The sequence below is a fragment of the Peromyscus eremicus genome, chromosome 14 (assembly GCF_949786415.1).
Source record: "Peromyscus eremicus chromosome 14, PerEre_H2_v1, whole genome shotgun sequence".
In the NCBI taxonomy this organism is placed as follows: Eukaryota; Metazoa; Chordata; class Mammalia; order Rodentia; family Cricetidae; genus Peromyscus; species Peromyscus eremicus.
In genome coordinates, this window is record NC_081430.1 from 38640438 (window position 1) to 38655166 (window position 14729).

Below are 14729 nucleotides of genomic sequence, written 5' to 3' on the forward strand. Positions count from 1 at the left end.
AAGCATGTTACTGAGGGTGGGCTTTGAGATTTCAAAAGCCTATGATAAGCCCAGTGTCTCTCTCTGCTTGTGAATCAGGATGTAGCTTCAGCTACTTCTCCAGTACCATGCCTGCCTGCTGCCATGCTGCCGGCTATAATGAACTTCTGAAGTTGTAAGCAAGCCCCCAGTTAAATGCTTTCTTTTGTAAGAGTCACCTTGGTCATAGTGTCTCTTCATACCAACAGAACAGTGACTAAGACAAGTCTTAGAAAGGAACCTAAGATGCAAAACATTGAGTGCTTCCTTCATGTTCCCTGAGAAGTAGAAACAGTATCATTAATACAGTAGGTTCTTAATGAGCACACATTAATTATTTGGCTACAGTGTCCTTACTAGAATTTCAGAATGGCTATACTGAAGTCAGAAGGCCGTTTGTCATCTTTTATTGAATTATCCTATTTCCCACTCAAGGTTTAGTGCTCAGTCTTTATAATTTTCTTCCTAGAGACCATTTTTCACAATCAGAGCAATTTTGGGGAGTGGGAAATTCTTCCTTCACCTGGATATGCATTTCTCAGTGAGTCTGGTAGAATATGGATGATCCAAATAACTTCGTCCTAGCATGATTTATATGACATGGTAGCATTCTCTATTTTCCCCTTATGGGTTCTTGCTTTGAATTGCAAATATTCTGTTTCACATATATTTAAAAGTTATTTTGACAGTATGTAATATAGATTTAAAACATTCTGAACTTGGCTGTTTTCCCTTGATCAATTCTTTTTTTAGTAGAAACTCTGTAAATATACCAACAAGTGTCAGAACATACAGTATAGTGAACAGCCAAGGACAATCTGTTATGATGTTCTGTGTGTTAAAGATGAGTTTGTTTATGCCAGCAGAAGGGATTCATTTTTAGTATTTGGATTTGATAGATTTAGTGAGAATGATATAATTTGCTTCAGTAGACAACAAAGTCATGACTGAAAGATAAGCTATGATTTTTATTCAATGGCAACAGAAGAGAAATTTAATGATAGAGTTAAGTCAGCTAAAAAGGCAATAGCCCTAGAATTAATAGATGGAATTCCAACTATGGTACACAGAAACTGAACGTCAGTTTACTCCATTCAAATAGGTCAATGGAGTGAGCCAGAAGCGTGTTTTATTGAATAAATAAAGTTGTTAGCTGTGTTACTAAGGAAGCATGAGACTGAAAAAGAGATCCCAGAGTGTAACTGATGTGAGTTATAACCTTCTTGACTGATTCTCCAAAATTGGAATTGAACTGTGAGAAAGATTGCAATTAATTTCTGAGTTGTCAAATTGAGAGGGAGGAAAATATGAAGACTTCTTCCTCTTTTTCATCTTCATTTTTTTTCTACTTCTTCCTTCCCTGTGTTTAACTTATTGTTTCACTCTGATTCCTTCCCCTTTTTGTATGAGTGGGTAAATGGGCCTTCAAGTGAGGTGCTTGCTTCTAATCTGATATGGACAAAAAGCAAGTGGGCTGGGTTTTATTTTTGTCTGTCCTGAAGACAGAATAGAAGCAGCACTCAAAATTAAAGATAATAATATAAACTATGATCAATATTCATTTACACTGATCTTTGAAGAAAATACAACAGAGCCATGTGGTGGTGGCGCATACCTTTAATCCCAGCATTCGGGAGACAGAGGCAGGTAGATCTCTGAGTTTGAGGCCAGCCTGGTCTACAGAGAGAGCTCCAGAACAGCCAGGACTACAAAAAACCCTATCTTCAAAAAAATATAATCATTTAATATTATAGTTCAATAATCACATGTAATCATTTGAAAGTCTTTTTTTTTTAAAAAGTCATATGGTCAAGCGATATTTTAAGGTGGTGTTTGTTACAAAAATAAATAGAAGCACAGATGAGAAACACAACTGCTATTTACTGTAGTGGCCAAAGTAAATTGTCAGGAACTATATTTTGAATAGTTGTGTGTAAAATCCAAATGGGCAACCCATAGCTGGAACAGAGTTCAAACAAAGGGTCAAAAGCAGAGCATAAGAGTGTGTGCATTTGGTCTCTGTAGAAGGATTTCAAGTGGCAGATAACTGTGATATATGACTGGGTGCCAGTTTGTGAAAGATCTTGAAAGCTAAATTGAAAGCCTGGGCTCAGTTCAACATAGACTGGTGAACCATTGACCCCAGGAGAACAAGATGATGTGAAAACATGAACTGAGAGGTCCCTGACTGGGTGGACCATGGGACTGAGGAGTTATCTAAATCCAGAGAAGGACGAAATGGGTACATTTTGAAGGCTGGCCTATCCAAAGAACGAAGGTATCCACAATTTTTTTAAGCCAATGGAAAGAGATAAAGGCTATTAACTTTGAGGTTCAGATGACTATGAAATAACTCAGTGGTATGACTCAATAATCCATATGAGATTCTGAACTAGAGTCTAAGGGGGATTAGTCAGATGACATTGTGACATGTATATCCACTTAAAGACAACAGTTGAGTCCATGTAAAAAGGTGATGCTATCCAATTAAAGAAGGACATTTAGAGTTTTGCATCTCTATAATGAGCACCTAGTAGTAGGGTGAGGAACCATGGAAAAAGGAAGGGAAAGCTAACAGAACTGGAGGATTCAGGGAATGTAAGGAACAGCAGATGTCTTAGAAGCCATGGAAATTCTAGGAGCCTAAGGGCAGCTGGGTCATCTTGAGACTAGAGAAGAAAATACATCATTGGGGATGAAGACTAAAAGAAGGTGAGAATGTCTTTTGCAGAGATGAGCTATTCATCTGTAGAGTTACAACCCTGGGAAGAAGTCAGTGAGTTACCTTTTGAGTACTGTTTCTTCAGTAACACAAATGGAAAAACTGTGGTGAAACAAATTGAAAAATACCATTCTCGGAGCTACAAACCATAGAGAACAAAGATTCACATCGTCTCTTGATAACCTGGCCCAATAATCTGTGCCATTTGCTACCAAAGAGTTCTTTAACAATTCATTATTCACATTGCTCTCACATAACAATTCATAATTCATTGCTCTCATTTAAGATGTATTTTTTTCTTTTTTTTTTTCACTTTGTTTATCCTCAGGGGACATGACAAACATATGGCAACTATCTCTCAATAATAAGCCTTCTATTTTTGAAATAGGTATTTTCCTAAGCAATCTTCTAATCTTTGAGATAAATAATACTAAGAAACAGGTCCTGTCTACAAGGGAGTTTCTGTCTAAATTAATGGCTGCAACTGGGTCAACAAAAGTTCCTAGGTTCTGGGCAGAATTTCATTGAAGTCATTGGTTTGTATCAGTGAGTGGTCTTGGAGTCAATTTTGCCTTAGGTAGAAATTTGAGAATGAAATGTTCATGGGTCCTTTAGGATCATCTCCTGTCATCTCATTTGCATCATGAACACATTTACCAAAACTACTAGGCCCATAGCAAATTTTCCAAAATAAATAAATTAATAAATAAAATACATGCACCAGGAGAAGATAAGTAGCTTATGTTTCTTCTTCTCAGTAATGGGTACTGCAGGCTACCTCTATTTATGTTTGAAAAAAAAGCATGCCTCAAAATGTACTAATACATGAAATCAAGGCAGATTGTTAAGCTGATCACTTGAAATACGGTATCTTATTTCTCTTAATGTATGCAGAAATATTCTTAGCTCTGAAATTGGTAAGCCACGTCCTTTTTCTAGAATCTGTGTCACCATTTATTCTTTCAGTTTTAAGGAAGCCTACTGAAAAATAGTGGGTACTGTTTTAGCCACAAGCATTTGGTATAAGCCTGTCAAGAGTTTGGCACTGTGTTCCAGTGGGAAATTAAGCAAACACAAAAACCACAAACTACTAAAGTTGACGAAGCTTCTGATTTAACTGATAACAGAAATTCTGTAAACAAGTTGGGAAACTGGAATACTTGTTTATCAATAACCCTTGGCTAAGCACTGTTACAGCACTTTCTATATAACTCTACTTCTGTTAATACAACAACTTGTTGACATAGGTACTCTTATCATCCTCACTTTGTACACAGGCAACTTTTGAGAGTTGATTAAGATTATATGGTTAGTGAGCAACTGAGCCAGGACTTGAGCCTAGTTCTAAATCCTGTGTAGTTTACCTCTCTCCACAGCAGAAGCCTTTTGGAGCCCCCTTAAGTGATTTTAGGGATAGGACTGACTTACTCTAGCCTTTACTAGCTTAATTTCGCCACCTCATGAATGGGAATGTTCCTTCCCAGACCACTCTTGATGGAAGTCCATCTTTCTACAGAGAGACCCAGGGCCTAGAGTCAGCCTTTTGGGTTCTTAAAAAGAGATTTTTTCCCTTTGAGATTAATACTATTCTTTCTTTCACTTGTTACAGATAATGTTAGTATTGATTAATTGCATGTGTTAAAACTGTTTATTCTATAAATAGGATTTGATAGTTCTCTCAACTATATACAGTAGACAAACAAATTTGTGTACCACCACTCCCAATTTTGTGGCACTGCTAACTTTAGTAAAGATGGCTCTTGTGTCTTTATTTGAGTGACATACAGAGTGTATGGAAGTGTATAGATTCCTGAAGCATACCCCTAAACATGTGTAGCCCATCCAAGAGTCTTCAAATATCAATATCCATGACACATCTTTCTATTTTAGATTTCAATATTAGTCAACTGACATGTTAATGCCAAGATTGCCTATGCCAGCATTTTTTTTCTCCAGGTTCTTATAATCCAGTAACTTCAGATCATGGTGTCCTATAGTGATAATGAAGGTGGAGTTTAGATTCAAAATATGTCCTAGTTAAAGCTTTGTGGTCTCTCTGTTTAGCAATGATAAAGAATTAATGCCAACCTCATTCTTAGGGACAGTCATTATGGTTAAATATGGCACACCTGCAAAGTGGTTAGTGCTCAGTAGATGTTCAATTATGACTGGTGCTAGAAGTTCAGCAGGCTCTTAGCGTCCAGTGGAGTGACGGTTTATTTAATCATGAGCTTTCTGCAGGGAAAGCTTTGGCTTGCGATAGTTGCTGATTTCTGTGCCATAAATTCTCCCGTTGACACTAATTTCAAGCTACCACTATGGCATCAGTTGGGGAACAGTATGCATAACCCAACAACTCTTAGGAAGTAGTGTGAGCCAGCTCTGGCATGGCCCTGTGTGGCCCATGCTTGCCACCTACTCCCACTCACGAGTAAGATTTGTGGCATTAATATGTGAGTGAAAGGATACACAGAAATCAAATTGTATTACAAGGGCTCCCATCAGGTGCAGATATTGCGTGATAAAGAGAAGCAATCGCATGAGCTTCTGCTTTCTCTCCTGGCATGGTAGTGCCAGTTTTTCTTTCCTGTATCCCCTGATTTTTGCCTTTCTCTAGTCTGTTTCTCCTCTCTCTTTCAACGCCTGCTTATATGGCAACAATTACCAAGGGAAGTGACAGATTTTATGAGAAATTCTTAGTTTCAAGGAGAAAAATCAACTCAAGATGCCCATATCTTATCAAGAGAGGTAGCTTCCAGCTAACAGTCGGATATAAAAGCAAAGAGTTGCCTGCCCAAAACGCCCAGCATCAACATTTTGGCATTTGGATTTGTTTAGTACCTGGCTGTGTAGGCTTTTCATGTTAGGACAAATGTCTGAATACGACTGCTTTTCTGTTTTAAGTCACCACCAATTCCAGATTGTTGAGGACATCTTGCGGGCTGCCTCCAGTGGTTATATGAAAACTACCAGCTGTTAGGTCGATATTGAAAAGAACCTCCCTGGGTACTGCCCTCCTGTTTTCTACTGCAGGCACAGGTGGAGATATTTATGCACAGGGAAGGAAATAAAAGGCACGTGTCCAGGTTCCTTTCTAGCTGTCTCCTTAGAAAGCACTGCTCCCTGTACTATCCTCAAAACACAACACAACTGAGACTTGGTACAGAGCCACACACAGCGCGTCACATCTCCGTGTGCTGCTTGCATCCTTCTGGCAGCTCTTTGTCAGGCAGCATCAAATTCCTCTCCCTGACCAGCATTATCAATGGAGACTGTGTGGGCTAGTCTTACACCAACTTGCCACGAGCTAGAGTCATCTGAGAGGAGGGAAACTCAATTGAGAAAATGTGTCCCTAAGGTCTGGCTGCAGGCAGGCCTGTGGGCTGGTGGTCCTGGGTTTTATAAGAAAGCAGACTGTGCAGTAGCAAGCCAGTAGGCGGCACTCTCACTTGGCCCTTCTATCAGCTCCTGCCTTGGGGTTCCTGCCCTGTTTGAGTTCCTGTCCTAACTTCCAAGCATGAGCCAAATAAAGCCTTTCTTCCCCAGGTTGCTTTGGCCATAGTGTTTTTTATCACAATAGTAACCTTAACTAAGATGTAGACCTCCCTTTGTGTTTAGTAAATATTTAGGCATTTAGATTGTGTCAGCAGTGGATTTTTTTTATGCTTCACAGGTTAGAAATGTTTTTCCTCTTTAATATTTGACTGTTGTCAATTTGTAGAACTAGTAATGCAGGAGAATAGTGAATAAGCAGTTAGAGCATATAATTTCCATTGCTATTGGCAAAGCATACATTTTAAGTCTGCTATACCTTTTAATACCTTATGAAGTTAAAAACCTAATTATATCTGGTGTCTGGATATTGCTGCTTAATTCAATGCACTTATCAAATACCATTTATTTTTCAATAGTTGTTAATGTTGATTTTTAAAGTTGGGATTTTCGAGCTAAAGGGCATTGCCATAGAGACACTGCCAAAGCTAAGAGGAGATCTACACAAGAATTCCATAAGTAGAAACAATTTAAATTCAAAAGTTTGTTAGTCTTTCTTGTCATCACATCTTAACACTTCAGTTAATTTTCCTGCAAAACATCAAGCAATTCAGAAATGGCATTATCATCATCATCATCATCATCAATCTTTATTTGCCATCATCCATCACCATTGTTGTTATATTTATATTTTTATGGCTTGGATTAATTCACTCAATAGAGCATCATGGTATGGAAATTATTTAATTAGAGAGCTTACTGTACAATACAGTTGAAGAATGTGTGATGGTTCCTGCTATCCCAAACACTGAATTCTTTGTTCAAAGTTGCATAGTTTTTTATTTTCCTGGTAGTGTTCAGGTTTGACTGCAATTCCATCTCATACCAAAGCTTGTTCTGACAAGCATTGGTGTCATACTGACTCTAAAATCTCCCTTTACCGAGGATTGGTCATTTTTTTCTTTCATAAATTCCAGTGGCTTCTCCACAGGAGTTCTAGACATTTGGCTTTATCACTTTCAAAGGCAAAAGACAATCCTGAAAAATGGTTCTTGTGAACTCCATCAATACAATACAAAACTAGGTACTCCCTTAAAAGATAACCACAGCTGAGAACTCTGCCTCAACCTTCCACTGATGTCCTGCTGACATTAAATTTCCCCAGAGAATTCTCTAGGCATTAAAATTTCAGAACACTTGAGGCTAGATTTGGCAAGAGATGGATTTTTGCTTTATTTTATTTTTGAAGCTGTGGGTTTTGGTATTTTTCTTTCCCTTCGATCTATTGTTTTCCAGTCTTGACTTAAAGGGTGATTCTCTTTGCCTGCCAGGAGTGTATGGCAAGGGAAGACTCTCACTAGTTCCTCTGTTGCTCTGGGTGTTACTACTGGGACCCAGCATTCAGCGCAATGGGCAGAGCCTCTGAGTGGCTCATCATGCTTGGAAGGCAGTGTCACTTGGCAGAGTGCAGTTCTTTCTGGTGGCATTTCTGCCAGCTGCTATCACCATCTCAAGGACAAATCCCTCTGCCTCTGATTTTCTTTCTAGGCTTCTTTGGAGAGAGACTGTGAAATAATTTACTCCCCTATACATATGAAATACCAATGTATTCTCAGGTAAAGAGTTTTGGCCTCTGATACTTAGTATTCTTATTTTATCATTTTCATGGAATTAATTGACTTAGAAATAAAAATACAGCTCTGAGCATGTGTTTCTAGTATGCCTAGGGGTGGGGGTGGACAGAGAAGATGGATGAAGATGTTAAGCAAACAGAGACATGAAGGATCTGAAAATAATCTCAACCACTGCCTTCTTCCCCTCTGTTCCCATCTGCTCCTGGGAAGTCCCTTACAGTTGCAGGGCCTAGTCATGCTTTGCTTGATGCCCATTATTTTAAGTGAAATCAGTTCTTTCTCATATACGGTTCTAATAGACAGTTTACCTGTCTTTCTGTATTCACCTCAAAGAAAGGCAGATGCATGAGCCTATACATCAGTGAATTTGCATCCAAATGAGCATGGGAAAATGGATAGAATTAAGATTATTGTATCTTTTTCCTATGGCCCTTTTCTGAGTTTTCAAAAAGTATTTAGGTGAAGGCTGGAGAGATGGTTCAGTGGTTAAGAGCACTTGTTGCTCTTGCAGAGGAGCCGGGTTCAGTTCCTAGTGCCCACACAGTAGCTCACAACTATCTGCATTTCCAGTTCCAGGGAATTCAATACCCTATTATAGCCTCCATGGGCACTGTACACATATAGTCCATAGACAATGTATATGCTGGCAAAACACTCATACATGTAGGGTAAAAATAAATATATCATCAAAACAAATAAATATAATACTCATGAGCTGAGGTAGGGAAGATGGTTCAGTGGGTAAAATGCTTGCTGTATGAGCATGAGGGGCTGGGATTAAATTCCCAGAACCTACATAAAAGCTAGGCATGGGAAACATAGCTGTCATTCTAGCACTTCAAAGGAGAGATAAGAGACAGAGACAGGACAGTCCCCAGAATCTTCCAGGCCAACCAGCCTTATGTATGCTGTGGTAAACAACTAAGAAGAGACTCTGCCTCAAACAAGGTAGAAGGTGGTAAAGGCCAACCCTCAAGAAGTCCTCTCTTGCTTCCATTTAGGCGGATCCACATTCACATATATGAATGCACAGATGTGTATTTTACATATACATAAACACACAGAGAGATCTCATATGGATCTCTTGGAAGGATATGAAGTATGAGCTCCTTATATTCATTTGACCTTGGAATGTCGTTGGCATGAGCAACTTGAAGGACCAATAATGGTCACAGAATATGTGTTAGAAAGAACTGGGCTATGTTATTTTCATTTCATCTTCACAGTTCAATTTATGAAGTCAGCTTGTTGCTTGAGTAAATTGGCTTGTTAGTTCTTGTGAAAAATTATACATTTTTTTTTTCAGGTTGAAAGTGTAATTTTACAGTAACTACCAGAAACTGTGATTCCGTAGAGTCACAAAAACATTGTCTCACAAATATCTTACTTTCCCCCTTCTTCCCTCCATCCCTCCCCTATTCCTAAAAGACAAAACAAAACAAAACAAAAACATGGTTTTCCCAGAAAAGGAGATGAAAAGTGGTATAGGTACCTTCTTCTGTGGATAGGTAGGCCTGCTGGTTGTACCATCTGCAGGTAGGCCTTCTTTTTTTTTTTTTTTTTTTTTTTTTTTTGGTTTTTTTGAGACAGGGTTTCTCTGTGTAGCTTTGCGCCTTTCCTGGAACTCACTTGGTAGCCCAGGCTGGCCTCAAACTCACAGAGATCCGCCTGCCTCTGCCTTCCAAGTGCTGGGATTAAAGGCGTGCGCCGCCGCCGCCGCCGCCGCCGCCGCCGCCGCCGCCGCCGCCACCACCTGGCTTCAGGTAGGCCTTCTTAAGAAGTGGACACATCCAGCCGGGCGGTGGTGGCGCACGCCTTTAATCCCAGCACTCGGGAGGCAGAGCCAGGCGGATCTCTGTGAGTTCGAGGCCAGCCTGGACTACCAAGTGAGTCCCAGGAAAGGCGCAAAGCTACACAGAGAAACCCTGTCTCGAAAAACCAAAAAAAAAAAAAAAAAAAAAAAAAAAAAAAAGAAGTGGACACATCCTCGATTTCTCCTTGTGTACAATGTAAAGATGTTTTTCTTTCCACTAGTAGATTCAATTTGTCATGTTCATAGAATTAACATGACTTCTTAAGAAGTGGACACATCCTCGATTTCTCCTTGTGTACAATGTAAAGATGTTTTTCTTTCCACTAGTAGATTCAATTTGTCATGTTCATAGAATTAACATGACTTTAAAGAGTCAGAACATAATACAACAAAATTTTTTTATTCATTTATTATTTATTAGACAGAGTATCTCACTATGTTGCCTAGGATATTGTGCAATTCACTGTGCAGTTCAGGCTAGTCTTGAACTCATGCTGATATTAAATACACATGCAATCATCCCTGGATTACAATTTTATCTTTTAAGACAATCTCATATAACCCAGATTGGCCTCAAGCCTTCTATACAGGCAATGCTGACTTTGAACCACTGATCCTCCTGCCTCTGCCCAAGTGCTATGGTTACTGGTCTGTATCAACACGCCTGGTTTGCAATGTATGTTTTAGTGTAAGACATTGATAGGTCATGTCACAAATTAAAGAATCAGTGAAGAACCAAAGGGAGAGCTCAAACAGAAATGCTTGCAGAGGTGTTATTAGAGCCCATGGGATAATGTCCTCTGTGTTTCTTCAGTCTGTTGCAAATTATTCTTTCCATGTGATAGCACTTGTTCCAGGGTGGAAGTCTAGCCCTTATGGTTGTTAGGAGATAAGTGCTTGTGCATCCACATAGCATGTTAATTCCTGGAAAACACTATTTGATTTTAAGGCATCAGTCATGAAGATGTGTTTTGATTTCTTTCTAAGTCAATTAATTTCATAAAAATGATAAACTAAGAGCAATATAGCAGAATTTTGTGTATGTATAACTACACATATCCTAAGTAGAACTCTGTGAGAACATCTGTTTTTCTTGGTGGGAGGGTGGCTTGATGGTTAAATAAAGGAAAAACCATTCTGTTTAGGAATGTAGTGAGTTCATTGCCCTGCTAGGGCTTGAGTTCTGGCATCCTCCAGTACATGCATAGGAAAGGTAGCAGCGGAGACCATCTGTGGTCATCTGGGAAGGCTTCCATAGCCATATGAAAGAGGGCTGACACATTTACTGCTTGCTCATAAGCCCAGTCTTGAGTTGATGCCAATGAGGAGGCACTGAAATTGCCATTCTGCCTATTGTAAAGTGATAGTCTCTGCTTCAGAGAGCATAATCTGGGACTGCACTGCCACTCAACTTAGTTCCTTTTTGCCATCTAGAACCATCTGAATGCTGTTTACTCCCAGTCCTGACAATGGAATAGCACAGTCTTATTTTATTTTTATGGTGTTCTGTGATTAAACTTGTTCTCATCTTACCTATAATTTGTCAAAGCAGACTGAGGCTCTATCAGGGTGATGTTTTTCTAGTGCAAATTCTTAACTTGTTGCTCTAAGCCTTGTCTGGTTTTATTTTTGATTTCTCAGAGGTCTTCAGTATTTGCCTGATATTCTTCCTCCTTTCACACTTTCCATGCATATAGGAGGAGGAGGATTAGAGTTGTGAATGTACACTGTGGACTTGGGTTGCTTTAATGTTAAGGGTGCTTCATGTTGAACTGTAGGTGTGTTTCCATTCTTCCCGGAGAAGACATTAGTGCATGGGTTATTTGGTAAAAGGAGGCAAAACATATTCTATCAAAGAGTTCCTTCTTAAGACTGGAGCTGAAGGTCAAGGAAAGCACCATTAGTCATGCTCAGAGCATCTCCAGCATCACATGTGCGCGCACGCTCTCTCTCTCTCTTTCTCTCTCTCTCTCTCTCTCTCTCTCTCTCTCTCTCTCTCTCTCTCTCTCTCTCTCTCTCTCACACACACACACACACACACACACACACACACACAAAGTCCTCTGAGGTCATTATATTTCATCTGTGCTAAAGATATAGCTCTATTCAGGTCTACTCAAGAACTACTTGAGAAAAGAACTTTATTATGCTGTTATAATAGAAATACCTGACACAACTTTTTGTGTGTGTATATATATGCTGTACGAGTGTTTGTGTATGTGCTCATTTCATGATGTAGGTATTGGAGGATTTCTTAGGTATTGGCCCTTGACCTCTATCATTTGAGAACCTTCTGTGGTTCAATGCTGCATATGCCCAGCTAGATGGCCCACAACCTTCTGGTGATTCTTCTGTGTCCATGTTCTACCTCACTGTAGTTAGTGCTGGGATTGCAGACTTGCCCTACCTCATCTGGCTTTATGTGGGTTCTAGACTTTCAAACTCAAGCCCTTATCATCACATTGTAAATGTTGTATCCACTGGGCCATTTCTCTCTGTATCTCTAAAAGTTAAATCAATTTAAACACTCCTAGAAACAATATAGTTGGACAATGAGTTTATGTGTATATACTAAGGGGGTCAAATCACTGAACATTTTAGAGTAAATGTTAGAGAAAGCTTTTATGAAGTTGAAAAGTGGAAACATTGAGAGAATGAAACTCAGGTCTGTGTTTTTCTCAGCACGAGTCTCCCGAAATGATTCAGGTCATTGATCACTGGGTAGCTAACCACTCTCAATCTCACTGCCTTAAATGTAAGGAGCCTTTTGTGATATCATGGATTCTGGGTCAGGGTTTTGGACTGAGTATAACAAGGTTTATCTGTCTTTGTTCTATTTGTAGAGACTCAATTGTGAATACTTGAAGAGCTTAGGGTAGTTGGTAGCCAGGTCTTGAATTACCTAGGGACCTCTTTACCAAACATCTGGAACACAGGTTGGGATGATTGGAAAGCTGCACTTGCCTGAAACCAGCTATTCATCTTTTCCTTCTGGCTCATGTTGTCCATGCATGGTGGGTTCACCTTTGAGAGAAGTAGGTGCTGAAAAGAGGGGTCTTCAGAAAGGAAGGAGCTGCTTTCCCTGACCTAGCTTCTAGTGTACCAGGGACACATCCACATTTCAGTGGTTCCACATGATGAACTTGGGCCAGCCAGGTTCAAGGAAAGAGATTATTACACACTCCAGTTCTTGATGGGAAAGAAGCTAGACCACCTTGCAAAACAGGAAGTTTTGTGGGCCATATGATGCCTGAATTTTAGAATATGATTCTGCATCACTGTTGTCTCAAAAAATGCTGACTTTTGTCCTTATACTTCATCAAGAATTGTCAAGATGGAGGACACCAAGGAAACAAGGCCTTCTAGACCCAACAGGGTTGATGTACAGATGAACTTGCAAAGACTGAGGCAGCATGCACAAAGCATGCACAGGTCTGAGCCAGATGGGGTGCCGATGTTAAGGGAAGTAGACACATCCCCCATCCCTAACCCAGAAACTATCTCCACCTGATAACCACTCATAAACAAAACAATTACACGGAGTCTCACTGGGGAAACAAACCACTCTTTCCAGCAGGCCCCATGCTCAGTAGTAGATGGTCAACACAAAAGGAACTCAATGGTGTTTTTGAAGGTTTTTTTTGTGTGTGTCACAATGCTTTGTGAAGTTTTGTTTTTTGCTTTTTTTTTTTTTTTTTTTTTTTTTTTACCTTACAGATCTTTCACTTATATGTTATGGTTTCTGATTTTGCTTTTATGGGTTTTATTTTTTTTTGTGTGTGTATGTATGTGTGTGTGTGTGTGAATGTGTGTTTTGCTGTCTGTATTTCTTGTGCTTTTTGTTTGGCTCTTTTTTTCTATTCTGTTTTGTTTTGTTCTATTCTGGATTGTTTTTACACTATATTATTTTATTTTATATTTAGATAGCTGTTGTATTCTAATTAGAGAGAGAGAAAGGGTGTGGATTTGGGTGGGTGGGAAAGTAGAGATGATCTGGGAGGAGTTGGGGGAGAGAAGCCATAATCAAAATTTATTGTATGAAAAAATATCCATTTTCAATAAAAAGAAAGAATTATGTTGTTTGGTCATTTCATCATGTTAATATAAAATGCATTCCCTTAAAATGCTCTATATTTAAAACATTTTCCCAATACTAATCACAAAAAGCTGTAAATAAATATACAGGAGCCAATTAACAGTATTGTCTTTATTTGTATGCTCATTTAATGATAACCATTGTTTGATAAATCTTATTGGAACACGAGAGAAGAGAAAGCAAGAACCAAGTGAGACCATATAAGCAAGAGAGATTAATGAATAACCAGGAACTAGACATGCTTACAGAGGAGTAGCATCCATAAATGATGTGCTGAAGCTCTCAGCCCTTCATGAATAATACAGTCATTCACAGAGTTACAAAAACAAAGCATGGTGTTCTGGTTCTTCCCCCAGAAATACTGATCAGATTGATCTGATATGTGAACGAGGCATCGATATAAGTCTTCTGATGTGATTCTAATGCACATCGCATCTTGAGAAATGTTTCTTTGAAACTCTTGTAATATATAAAATGAAATAATATTGAATTGTATTATTTATTGTCATAGGAAACTATAGGTAGGATCCAGAATTTTAACTAAAATGACAGTCATGTGTCCCCCTTAGTTTCCTACAGATTGTTATGCACTGGAGACTGTGAGATTTATAGTAACATGTGTGCCAATGGACACTAATCATCACACTAATGCTTAAAGCAACAAGAGCTTAAGTGAACCTTCTTTCATATCGATAACAGTGGTTTCCATAGTTGTTTTATTTTTTAAATTTTAACCATGTAATAACTTTCCTTTGTGTTTTATTCAGACATTGAAATGCTCTAAACCTAGACATTTCCAAATACTCCTCCCTGTACACACAGCTCCTCTACAATCTGATCTATCTGATGGGCAGATCTCTGTAGTCAGTCGAGCCTGGTTTTGAATGCTGGCTCTGTGGTTATTTAGTAAGTGAGTGACTTTTAGCAATTCTTCTTCTCCCTGTGCCTCAAGAA

At 39.0% G+C, this 14729-nt stretch overlaps 1 protein-coding gene and 1 long non-coding RNA gene across 12 annotated transcripts in view; both read left to right on the forward strand.

The window, feature by feature from the left end:
* The window catches only part of Nrxn3 (neurexin 3), a 1488381-nt gene that overhangs the window by 883812 nt on the left and 589840 nt on the right, over positions 1-14729 (forward strand). The gene's annotated exons all lie outside the window — the stretch shown is intronic.
* LOC131924658 (uncharacterized) overlaps positions 2474-14729 on the forward strand; it is a 53452-nt gene continuing 41196 nt past the window's right edge. The window contains exon 1 of the long non-coding RNA XR_009382986.1: positions 2474-2730. This is a non-coding gene — a long non-coding RNA (uncharacterized LOC131924658). The remainder of the gene's footprint in view (positions 2731-14729) is intronic.